The sequence below is a fragment of the Lytechinus pictus genome, chromosome 18 (genome assembly GCF_037042905.1).
Source record: "Lytechinus pictus isolate F3 Inbred chromosome 18, Lp3.0, whole genome shotgun sequence".
NCBI lineage: Eukaryota > Metazoa > Echinodermata > Echinoidea > Temnopleuroida > Toxopneustidae > Lytechinus > Lytechinus pictus.
The window spans coordinates 21,335,160-21,348,673 of NC_087262.1; positions in this window are offsets into that span (position 1 = coordinate 21,335,160).

The window sequence follows — 13,514 nt, forward strand, 5'->3', positions numbered from 1 at the left end:
AAAATGTTGCGTGTCGTACGGGACATTTCAAAATGTTGTCGAAATGTCCAGTACGACACGGAATCGCCCATTTACTAATATAATCATATACAAGATAAAAATGATGAAAACGATAATCAAAATAAATTAAAACATTGAAAACTACTTTATGTTAACAAGATGCACTTATAGAATACTTCCCACGCGAGCCCCGCCCCTCTTCCTTTAACACTTGTTTCACTGCATCTGTTGTTTCTGCTTCATATTTCAAAATCTACTATAACTTGAACCCATATGGCTCCAACTCTGCCCATGAAATTTGTCTCTATCAATATTGATCGCAAAAGACGAATATGACTCGGTGTATACATGCAGCTGCTATATGTAGTAGAGATATACTCAGTAGATAAGTAAAGACGGGTGGATATATTTTAGTGCCAAACATACTCATGACAATCTAAAACGTGTCGCTGCTAAGCCCATGACTTTCCGATTTTAACACCAATTGCTCATTTGTTAAACAGGGAGGGTCTATGCATGGAGCTATTACAGTAATAGTTATAGCTCCATGGTCTATGGTTGTTCGCGGGTCGGCCCCTCCTACACGTACAAACCATGGATAATTATAATCCCTGTCAAAATCCTTATTATACGAGTGTGTTTGATCATTTTCCCAATGATTTTTTCTTTCAAGATTGGGATGTGTAAGTTGCTGGACAAGTTGGTATGAAATCAGGTAAAGAAAGAGAGAGAGAGAGTCAAAATATCGTATGTGGCTCTTTTTTATCTTTGACTTAAAAACCTCTAAGTTAATAGCGAGTTTTCGCAACCAGTAGGCAGACAAGTTATGGAACGTTGAGAATATATTGAAAATCACAAGGTAAAGGCTTTGAGGTTTTTGTCGAAAACTGGTGATCCGGGACAGCAGATCGTCCTAAGATTCAGAGATCGAAGAATTGCAATTAATGTCGTTTGTCCAGAGTTCAGGAGGACACTGCTGTTTAAATTCACCGATTTTCGACAAAGGCTTCCTTGTTATGAAGGGCTTTTGACAATAGATTCTCAACGTTCCAGAAAGTGTCTGCGTAGTGTTGCGTAATTTCTCTGTACCGGCCGCACAGAAACGTTGTTAGCGCTATATAACACAGCACTAATAGTAAGCCCAGTTACATCTTTTGGATTGCGATGTCAAACGTTGATCACACACGATGTGACATTGAGCATCGCTGTGAATTAGGTGTAAAAAGCTTCTTCAAGCTTCTTCGAGGGATCCAATTGCATAAAAAGATATATATATATATATATCCTCCTATGTGACATTCGAAGGTTACAATTTTTAATCAAGCGTATAGGAAGCGCTTCGCGCGCTAAAATAAGGTTAGTCGCACTTAATATTCGTACACTAAGCCTGCTCACAATCGCATTTCCAAGAATCCATGACTATACGGGTGCTCAACTTTTGGATGACATCTAATTTGTTTAATGGCACAAACAAAACTAGCACCTCAAAAGTTATTTCAAGCATGTAAATGTTCTGCATATACGACTGAAATGCCAGATTAGCTCCGTTGAGAAGTTAGCTACTGACATAGAATTAAATGACCTCTCGTCCCCCTGTTATTTTGTTGAGTCATTTTCACATTGAACGGAAGCAAGATGAACTCTGAACGTCATGTTGTCATCATCACCGCAATGTATTCATTTTGTTGCTCACTATGCTTGCTATTAACCCAAGCTATAACCTCATATCATATCGTGTAGATCCGTGACCGCTCCAAACCCTCTTCCCCTGGCATAACCCAGCTCCCCTAACAGAGTGTATTAGCGACCGGGCGGATTTGGGATTTTCGAGGGAGTACTCTCATCGAAGTAAAATAGGATTAACAAAACAAGTAAGGGAAATGGAAATTGCCCCCAACATGACCGCCCAATGAGAAAGCCGAAGAATGATGAATGAAAAAATAAACGAAAGAAAAAGTCCCTTACCCCCTACCCCCCCAAAAAAAAATAGCAGGAAGGGAGAGAAAAGATCGAGAATGTTATGTATTTTTGTGTTATCAAAGCAAAAGAGGGTTGCCGGCACCAATAAGAGGGCCCGAAGCAGACATGGGGCTAAAACAATGACCCACAGAATACAAGGGCCGACCGCCCCGTTTTGGATACGCCATTGATTAGGGCAGCAGGCTGCCATAGGCTTTAGTCATTCAATCGGTTAACTCTGAATTAGTTTTGACGCCATTCATGTAACTCCAGACCCGGGTGTTTTCTGAGATCATTCCTAAAAGTCAAAGAGAGGAAGAGAGAGAGGGATAGAGAGAAAGAGGGAGACACCTTGCTGAACGCGCTTCAAACCAACCAATAGACCATATCTTTGCGATATTGACCAAACGACAATTGTCGGCAACTGGTTTTTAATGACATATTATCGTTCCCTCCTCTTCATTCAGCACGCTCTATCGATTGCATTCCGTCGTGTTTGACGTGACATCCATCGCTCAATCTTCTGGGGATATTTCAGCGGCATGCCTGGTGCCGTACCAACCGTGTCCTGCCTTTTCTATTTCGTTTAATTGAATGGGAAGTCTTGTTTCGAATCGACAGTCAATCAACCAACAAACGCAACAATTACATTCCGCGATAATCACTGATGCTACGAAACTGTATTTACGTTGTTCCACCCTCCTGTTCTCCGGGCTAAAATAACTCATTTGGCGTAATGCAGATTTTAGGAATTAATATACTTGGGATATTACTTCACGTTGCGGCGTTGGCAAACTCACAAAATGTTGGTAAGTTCATATTTCATTAATCTATATTCCATATTCCTTATTTTCTTATGAAACCCCAGGGGTTATAGCATGCTTTCTAAATAAAAATTCAATCATCTAAAATCGTTATCCCCGCAATATCATATTTTACATGTTTTTTACAACTTATAAAAAACTATATAGGCCCTATTAAAGTTTTCCATGAAGGGAAAGGTTTTTTCATAGTTATTCTATTTTCAATACTCGGAAAACTATTAGAGAAATTTGAAGAGATACAGTAAATTAGTTGACTGTATTACAAACAAAATGATATAATAGTATCACTATCCTTTTGCTTATATAATCATAAATACAGTGCTATATCTTTATTTGGTCAGTTTGATAAAACATTTCATTTCAAAATAGTTCATGGCGGGAAGTTATCATGGGCGTTCCTCAGGGTTCTGTCTTTGGACCCCCTTTTTAAATCAACAATTATTTCCTAAGGCTAAGAATTAATCACATTAAGACATTCATAAAGGTAACTGGGGTGATAACTCTGAAAGCAAAGCTTGTAGAAAGTGCACCATACAGTGCATATAAAAAAAAAACATTTTATATGGTTTTAACCAACATTACTGTATCCATAAGTTACAATTTGAAATGCTGAGTAAGAGGGGGCACAATAGTGTTTAGTGTTTTATATATTCGGATGCTCGTGCTTTGTAAGCTTATTGCTCCAAGTGAGCATGTAATTACTCGGGGATTAAGAAACTTTAAAATGGGATACCCCTTTAATTGTTAAACGTTTCCCATTATGATGACTGTGATGCTTCATAGCGTTGTAACGACTCTTTTTTATTTTTTATTATTAATTATCATATCACATTTTATGATCTTCATGGACTATATACTGTCCATGAATCTCGTATGTAATAAAAAAAAATAAGGCCAACGTGAATGCAAAATATGTGAATATGTATCCGCATGATTAGTAACTATAACATCATTGTTCTTGTCTATAAAATGAAAACGAAAGGAATTTGAAATATTTGGTTTGATATACAGTATATTACAATTAATATAAATTAATATTTATGATTGCAAATGTCATAATTGAATATTGTAAATACATTGCCTTTTCAGATGATGTGCCGCGTTCATAGTAATATATACACTAAATATAACTAAAGATATCCCGGGAGTTATTTTACCTTATCAGAGGGCAGTTGATATAATTCTCATTTAAAGAAAAAGACAAATTCTTGTAAAAAATAGATTCCATTCATTTAAGAGAATGAATGAAAGTGTATTTTTTATTACCATTGTCGTTACCATTATCAATCCTAAAAAATGTACATCATTATTGTTTTATTGTGGTTAAAATAATATTTTTATTATGATATCAGATTATTATTATCATCATCATTGATACGATAAGCGATCACCACTTTTGCTACTGGTATTTTTCAATAGGCATCGCTGTTAATAGTCAACTATCATTTCAATCATATTAAACACACTGACTCGTGCAGCTTATGCTGCTGGTCAGTCTTTAGATAACATTACATTAATGAATTGATGGATTGATAAGTAGATAAATAAATAAATAAATAAATGAATGAATAAATAAATGAAATATGTTTCCATATATATTTATATATATATATATATATATATACTATATAAAACATGAATTAATAAATAAACAAACCAAAAATCAATGAATATCTAATTCAATAAATACAATATAATAAATAATCAAAACAAACAAATAAATAAATAAATTGCTTATTGTTTCATTATTTATTATTTCTTTTATTACCATGTCACCCTTGTGGTGTCACGAATGTGGGCGCATCGGGGTATTTTACCCCCCCCCCCCGAAATTTTGTAAACTGAAAAAAAGAATGTATAGTAAATGCTTCTTACTCAAGCTGTAAAGTGTTCCAAGATAGCATTTTCACTCATTCATTTTTTGTAATTTTCTCATCGAGTCACTGCATGTTGGCACAAATTTTTCAAGTTATTATATAAAATTTAAAATTTCGCTCGCGCTTCGCGCTCGCAGTGGCTGTTGGTTGAGATAAATAAATGATTTGTTCAATAGGATAACATGGTCCTTAAAAATTCAGTGTTCGAATCAGTATGAAAAAAATATTCTCGTGATTTGAGTTTTCATTATCTTGTTTTAGCGAGATACACATCCCGCATGTTCATAGTTGCAAAATAGTGATGAAAATTGTCAGCTTCCACTACGCGCTCGCATAATAAATGATAATAATACAAACAATATAAACCGTTGCTTTATACAGAGTTTCAAAGTGCTATGAAAGAAAGAATAATATACAAGATATCCAGGTAAAAGAATCTGAAAGTGAAGATACCATTCCTGTTCATGGTTAAAAAGGGTGCTTATAGCTTTCAGTTCTCAGTTATCATCTCAGGATATCGCATTATTTATTTGGTGACTTATCATCTTCCTGAGTAACTGCAAGCACTCCTTAATATGTCCCTTTTCAAGTCAGTCGGGTCTTTATTAGAAAATTTAGCCCACTCTTCGCTCTCAATTTTGTGAGACAGGCAAAAATATTTCGTGTCCGCATTTGCCCCTCCCCAAAAATGTTGTTTTACCCCCCCCCCCACACACACCCATTAAAAAATTCCGGTGTCGCCACTGGTCATGATTATTTTTATCTTCATTAGTAGTTGAAGGCTTAGTTTGAATTATAATTAGCACTCTATTGATCAGTAGTCTGTCGCTATAGTATGACACAATTATGGTTACATGTCTCATGACAATGTGCTGTCAAGAGATATGATTACGTAATACAGTAACTGATAGGTTCTCATGTGAGCAGTTGAAGAATCACAGTCGGACGGTCGGGTAATGGGCGTCGGGTGCGGTCGGCGCGGCAGGCGCTTAGTCTATACCAGGGGCCACGAGTTCATCAATCGTCAAAAACCTGAACAATCGTCTTCTTCTTTTATTTGAACGCTTAACCCAACAAAAGTTGATTTGAATAAAAAGAGAAAAATCCAACAAGCATAATTCTGAAAATTTCATCAAAATCGGATGTAAAATAAGAAAGTTATGACATTTTAAAGTTTCGCTTAATTTCGCAAAACAGTTATATGCACATCCTGGTCGGTATGCAAATGAGGAATCTGATGACGTCATCCACTCACTATTTATTTTGTATTTCATTATATGAAATATGAAATATACTCATGTTCTCTTCATTGTCAAGTGAAAACATGTGGAATTAGTATTGTTTAATATTATATGGTTCAGTCAAGTTGGTCCTTATTGTCAAATCTGTAAAAAATGAAATATTGTATAATTCAAACAATAAAAACGAAAGAAATGGTGAGTGAAGGACATCATCGACTGTCTCATTTGCATGTCACTGAGTTGTGCATATCAATGTTTTGTGAAAAATAAGCGAAACTTTAAAATATATTATTTTGATTTTTCTCTATTTATTAAAATCAACATTTTTCTAGGGTGGACTTGATCTTTAACAAAGTTAAATTTCTTAGATATGAACGATCATGGACCTGTTAGAGATGAACAATCATCGAATTGTTAATGAATTCACTAACATGTGACCGTCATTGTGCTCTGAATGACATTCTCTTCATATTTGTCTACTTTGATCCTACCGTGTTCCGCCGTCAATTCGGCCATGAGTTGAAAGAAGCAGTTCGTGATTAGACATTGATATTGCACAAACTGTATGCGCAGAAGATGATAAACCACTTAAATCCTGGAAAATCGATGTGCAGTTCTGGTTACCTTTGACTATCCTAGTTCCATGTGTTTTATTTGGGAAAATGTATGCATATTTTAAGATAGAGGCAATATTGTGTTTGATTGTCTTTTATTTATAATCCAATTTTTCAAATTTTCCTCCTAATATTCTAGAGATACATGGCTCAAGAGCGTTTATCTCTTAATGTTGTTGAGGTCATTTTGTGCGTGCGGAAGTGTGCGGATTAATGATAACATTTTATGTCACAAAATCGTCTGCTTCTTAATTTTGCTGCTTCAAAACTAAAGCATGTTGATTGAAAAACATTTTCTAACACAGGGCATCAGCCAACAAAACCAAAACCAGGAAAGCTGTGCCTTTGTAAATAATCAGATATACGCCTTGATAGTCGCTATTGTCAAAACACCTCTCTGTTCTCATGCACATAATCACTAGGCTGCGGATCTCGTTCGATCAAATAAATGATAGTGTTGAATGTCCATCCCTAATAGGTCCATGGTACGATCAAGTTTTACTCCCATTGACTAGCATTAAGTGAATGTCCAAAAGAGTACTATGTTGCTTCAGGTTTTTAAGAAATAGAGTCATTGTTCAAAAGGACAACACTGTGCGCTTCGCGCTGGAGGGGGATATTTTTTCTCTTGTCCAATCTCTGCCCCCGTATTGGGTGGTCATTATGGATACATTTCTCACTGTTATTTTTCCCTAATTATATTCTGTCCTGGAGAGACTTAAAGGTCAAGTCCACCCCAGAAAAATGTTGATTTGAATCAATAGAGAAAAATCGGACAAGCATAATGCTGTAAAATTCATCAAAATCGGATGTAAAATAAGAAAGTTATGACATTTTAAAATTTCGCTTATTTTTCACAAATTAGATATATGCACAATTTAGTCACATGCAAAATGAGAAAATCGATGATGTCCCTCACTCACTATTTCTTTTGTTTTTTATTGTTTGAATTATACAATATTTCATTTTTTACAGATTTGACAATAAGGACCAACTTGACTGAACCATAGAATGTTAAACAATGGTAATTCCACATGTTCATGGAGAAATAAAATTTGTTTCACAGGACAATGAGGAAAAAATTAGAATATTTCATATTTCATGTAATAAAATACAAAACAAATAGTGAGTGAGTGATGTCATCAGTTTCCTCATTTGCATACCGACCGGGATGTGCATATAACTGTTTTGTGAAATTAAGCGAAACTTTAAATGTCATAACTTTTTTATTTTACATCCGATTTTGATGAAATTTTCACTGTTATGCTTGGAGGATTTTTCTTTTAATTCAAATCAACTTTTAGTTGGGGTGGACTTGTCCTTGTGGACTTACCTTTAATAGGGCATTTTAGTAATCACTTCGCACACGCTTTCTATTACGCAGGAAATCTTTTGTCAAAAGCCCTTCAATGACAAAACAGTCTTTGTCGAAAATCGGTGAGTCAAAACAGCAGTGTCGTTCTTGACTATGGACAAACGACATATTTGCAGTTTTTATCCGGTCCGAATCTTAAGACGATGAGCTGTCCCAGTCCACCAACATTCGACAATGACCCCTTATCTGTCCATTGTGATTTGACGGGTATTTTCAATAGATTCTCAATGTTGCAGAAAGTGTCTGAGAAGTGGTGCTAAAATATGCTAAACTCTCATTCACTTCGCCAAAGATCGATGGATTCGAAACTATTTCTGGCAACCATCGAGTATGAGTCATATAAATTGACATGAAAGATCGAACAATGTAATACACCCATCGACACATCTAGGGATTTACCCCAAACATTCAGGATATCGAATTGTAATTTGGCAGCAATTCCATATCCGTTTCGAATAAAGGAAATTGTTTGAGTGTATAACACATCTTTGCCGGAAACGATTCATTTGAGTTGGCCCCGGCAAGTCCTTCTTTATTTGACACCTGGTTGATGCAAGGAGTTTAAATGATTTAAAGGGATGGTCCAGGCTGGAAATATTTATATCTCAATAAATAGAGTAAACTTCACAAAGCAAAATGCTGAGAATTGAATCAAAGTCGGATGAAAAACAACAAAGTTATTGAAATTTACAGATTTGCATTATCCGGTGAAACAGTTCTTGGCATGTTTATATGAATATTCATTAGGTGGGCTGATGATGTCATATATACACTTGTTCTCTGGTATTTTAGTATATGAAATTAGGTTTATTCAAATTTGTCTACCAAGAATTCAAACAATTGGATTGACAACTGATCAAGTGCATTAGTTATTTATTGCCGCAACTTATTTCATCATAATGGAAACACATCATTTACACATGTATGAAAAAATGAAACATTTATGATTTCATGTAATAACATCAGAAAAAGGAAAGTAGGGATGTGACACCATCAGCCCACCTAATGAATATTCATGACGATGCGCATATAATTGTTTTCACAAAATATTGATAAACTTTAAAATTCAATAACTTCGTTATTTGTTACCCGATTTTGATGAAATTTTCAGCATTTTGCTCTAAATAATTTTTCTCTATTTATTTAGATATAAATATTTTCAGCTCGGACCATCCCTTTAATGCTTCCAAAAGTATTAACGTAGACATTTTTGTTAATGACCTTTGTGACAATGACAATTGTTGTTAACATGGGTCTAGGTTAACATGGTTTAGAAAAAGAAAGCCCCTCACTTTTAACACAAAAACCCATCTATCACCCACTCTGCATGACTCAGTGGTTAGAAAAATTGCCTCGTAATTGGAAGGACATTGGTTCGATTCCCGAATGATTCATATCAAAGATCCATGAAATGAGAATTTGTTCCTTCTTGACAAAAACATGTTATGTTGCGCAGGGTCTGTTTGAAGATTAACTAATAGCTGAGGTGGCAAGCTGGGTTGATATTAGTTATCATCAACAAATTACACATTTGGTATTATAGACAATCCTGCAAAGATGGTTGGTAATACGTAGGTAAGACTTAAAAAACAGGCTTTACTTTCACCCCTTTTCTCTCTGTCCACTATCCTCCCACCACCGGCTCTTAGAACATGATTCATAAGGGATAACAATTTGTAACCAAATGGGATTAAGAGATACAAATATACATCGAACGAAAGCATACACACTCATTGTGACGTAAACTACACCAAGGAGAAAGTAGTCACGTGATCTATGACGTAAACAATCTTAAATCCCAATTTATTTGATTATACCTGTACAAGTGATCTATAGATTTATTTAAATAATGTATGTTACTAATAGCACTGCACCTATAATCAACTGACGTAACAAAGTATTTTTATGTATACATTTGAGATGGTGCATATTATTAACATGTCCTTTATCATCCCCTCTCTCCTTCTCTCTCTCTCTCCCCTTCTGTAACTTTATCTCTCCCTCTGTCACTCTCTCTTTTGTCCCTCTCTCAAAATATCCTACTATTACCTTATCACTAGCCATGTATAAATTAATTGTATTGAATGTATTGTATAAACAAAAATTTGATTGATTGATTTTATTCGTAAAGAATATCATAGGATATAAGATACAATAAGTGAGAAGAATACCTTGACAGGATAACCCATGATAGCCGAGTGGCTTATGTCACCAAGAGGTTTTGAAGAAAAAAAATGTATTAATGGACCATATGCCCTATAAGAAAAGATAAGATAAAAGTAGAAAAATTAAGATGAGATAAGATGAGATGAGATAAGATAATAAGATAAGATAAGGTAAGGTAAGCTAAGTTCAGGTAAGATAAGATAAGATGAGATCAGATAAGATAACATAACATAAGAAAAATAAGATACAAGACAAAATAAGATAGATAAAATGTAATAAGATAAGGTAAGGTAAGGCAAGATAAGATAATATAATATAAGGTAAGGCAAGGTATGTTAGGTAAAATAAGATAAGATAAAATGAGATAAGATAAGAGAAAGATTTTAAGATATGATTCAACAATAAGACTGCTTGTAATAAGTAGGTTGGCATACGCTGGCCAAGTCGTCCAGGTGTGATAGCAATTTAACGACCAAAAAATGAAGAAAAACATCATGAGAGGGTGGGATAAAAAAGAAAAGGAGAACAAGATGACGAAGTGGGCAATAACTTTGTCAATTTCATTTTTTTAATATCTTTTTATATATATATATATATATAAATATATATATATAAGATAATATAATAAGGTAAGGTAAGATAAGTTAAGGTAAGATAAGATAAGATCAGATCAGATAAGATGAGATAAGATAAAATAACATAAGAAAAACAAGATACAAGACAAAACACGATATATAAGATGTAATAAGATAAGGTAAGGTAAGGCAAGGCAAGATAAGATAAGATAATATTAGGTAAGGTAAGGTTTGTTAGGTAAAATAAGATAAGATAAAATGAGATAAGATAAGAGAAAGATTTTAAAATATGATTTAACATTAAGACTGCTTGTAATAAATACGTTGGCATACGCTGGCCAAGTCGTCCAGGTGTGATAGCAATTTAACGACCAAAAAATGAAGAAAAACATCACGAGAGGGTGGGATAAAAAAGAAAAGGAGAACAAGATGACGAAGTGGGCAATAACTTTGTCAATTTCATTTTTTTAATATCTTTTTATATATATATATATATATATATATATAAGATAATATAATAAGGTAAGGTAAGATAAGTTAAGGTAAGATAAGATAAGATCAGATCAGATAAGATGAGATAAGATAAAATAACATAAGAAAAACAAGATACAAGACAAAACACGATATATAAGATGTAATAAGATAAGGTAAGGTAAGGCAAGGCAAGATAAGATAAGATAATATTAGGTAAGGTAAGGTTTGTTAGGTAAAATAAGATAAGATAAAATGAGATAAGATAAGAGAAAGATTTTAAAATATGATTTAACAATAAGACTGCTTGTAGTAAGTAGGTTGGCATACGCTGGCCAAGTCGTCCAGGTGTGATAGCAATTTAACGACCAAAAAATGAAGAAAAACATCATGAGAGGGTGGGATAAAAAAGAAAAGGAGAACAAGATGACGAAGTGGGCAATAACTTTGTCAATTTCATTTTCTTAATATATGTTCATATATATGCATAAGATAATATAATAAGGTAAGGTAAGATAAGTTAAGGTAAGATAAGATAAGATAAGATAAGATAAGATGAGATAAGATAGGATAACATAAGAAAAACAAGATACAAGACAAAACACGATAGATAAGATATAATAAGATAAGCTAAGCTAAGGTAAGGCAAGATGCAAGATAAGATAAGATAATATAAGGTAAGGTAAGGCAAGGTATGTTAGGTGAAATAAGATAAGATAAGATAAGATAAGATAAAAGGAGATAAGATAAGAGAAATGTTTTAAAATATGATTCAGCATTAAGACTGCTTGTAATAAATACGTTGGCATACGCTGGCCAAGTCGTCCAGGTGTGATAGCAATTTAACGACAAAAAAATGAAGAAAACACATCATGAGAGGGTGGGATAAAAAAGAAGAACAAAATGACGAAGTGGGCAATAACATTGTCAATTATTTTCCCAATATATGTATATGTATATGTATATATATATATATATATATATATATATATATATATAAATATTTATATATATATTATATAATATATAAATGGGTGTGGGTGGGTGGTTGGGTGCGTATGCGTGTGTGTGTAAATCAAGCAAAGGGCAATTATCCCTCTTTGTATTAACCTCCAAAACAAAATCCATTTGATTCCAAAATATTATTTTAAATTATCCGCCTTATCCCTCTCCAATGTACCTTTCTAAAATTAGATTTAATTAATCAATTTTGTTGTCATAAGTGGCAATGGCAAGTCGCTTTTAGCACCGGTTTATTTTTAAATGTTAACTTGTCGCCTCCTCTAATTTGGGATTGATTCATTTGCAATCAAATCAAACAAACTACTCCATGTCGGCAAATATATGTAATATTATTAAAAGGTAAACAGTGATTTCATGACGCAAACACGATATTGATGCTTAAAATGTTCGTGTCGTAAAATGGAAATCGCACTTTGAAGTCGGGCTATTTTAGGAGACGGCAAATATGTGACTCAATTACCCCAAATGTTGCATATTATGAATCCATTAAACCAAATGAATTGGAATTTGAGTGGATGTTGTTGTTAGATTGTTCACTCTCCAAAACAAAATTGTTGCTACATGTTTGCATGGTTTAAATCCTGCCGTCAATAAACTTTGAGCCTTCATTTAAAAAAAAAAAAAAACATGTTTTGAAGATTTTTTTTATTTGCCGGAGGCCATCCCATTTCGTTCTTCTTATTCGAAACCAATGTATCCGATACATTTATGTGACGACAACATAAAATTGGGTTAACAACTGACTTGATTAAAATAAACAATTCAACGTGGACTATTCTACCTTAAGTTGGACAGTTTAGTTTTGACTGATACAGATTTTTCATGCACTTAATATCTCAAAAGTGATCTCTAAACTAAAATGGGGCACCTGTCTGCCTGTCTTTAACAAATGTACGTGTGTGGTGAGACATCAAACGTAAATAGGTGAAAAGATTATTATTCTACATTATTCAACCTCAGAACGCCCTTTTATATAATTTGCTTCCGGTTATGTATGTTTTATCGTGGGGTCCCAAAATGGGTTAAAAAGCTTACTTTTCATAAAGAGATGTTTTACTTTTTCAGACCGCGAAAAGTTGCATAGGCTAAACCTTAATCAAAGAAGATTAATTCCCAAAATTTCTTGTCTTATTAATTGTGAGATTGATTTTGTAAAACTATTTTTAAAGGAGGTGTATTCGTGACACCATGCACCCTTGCCCTTGACAAATTGTTGTTATCACTTTATCAGGCAATCGTTACCTTTGTTTTGTTCCCGTTGCATCGTTGTCCTCATGTTTTTCTTATTTTTTTTCTACTTCTTCTTCTTCTTCTAATTACTGTTCTTTTTGTAAAGCGAACGCTTTATGCAGTATATGTATTTATATAAATCTCCTTATTCTCATTCAT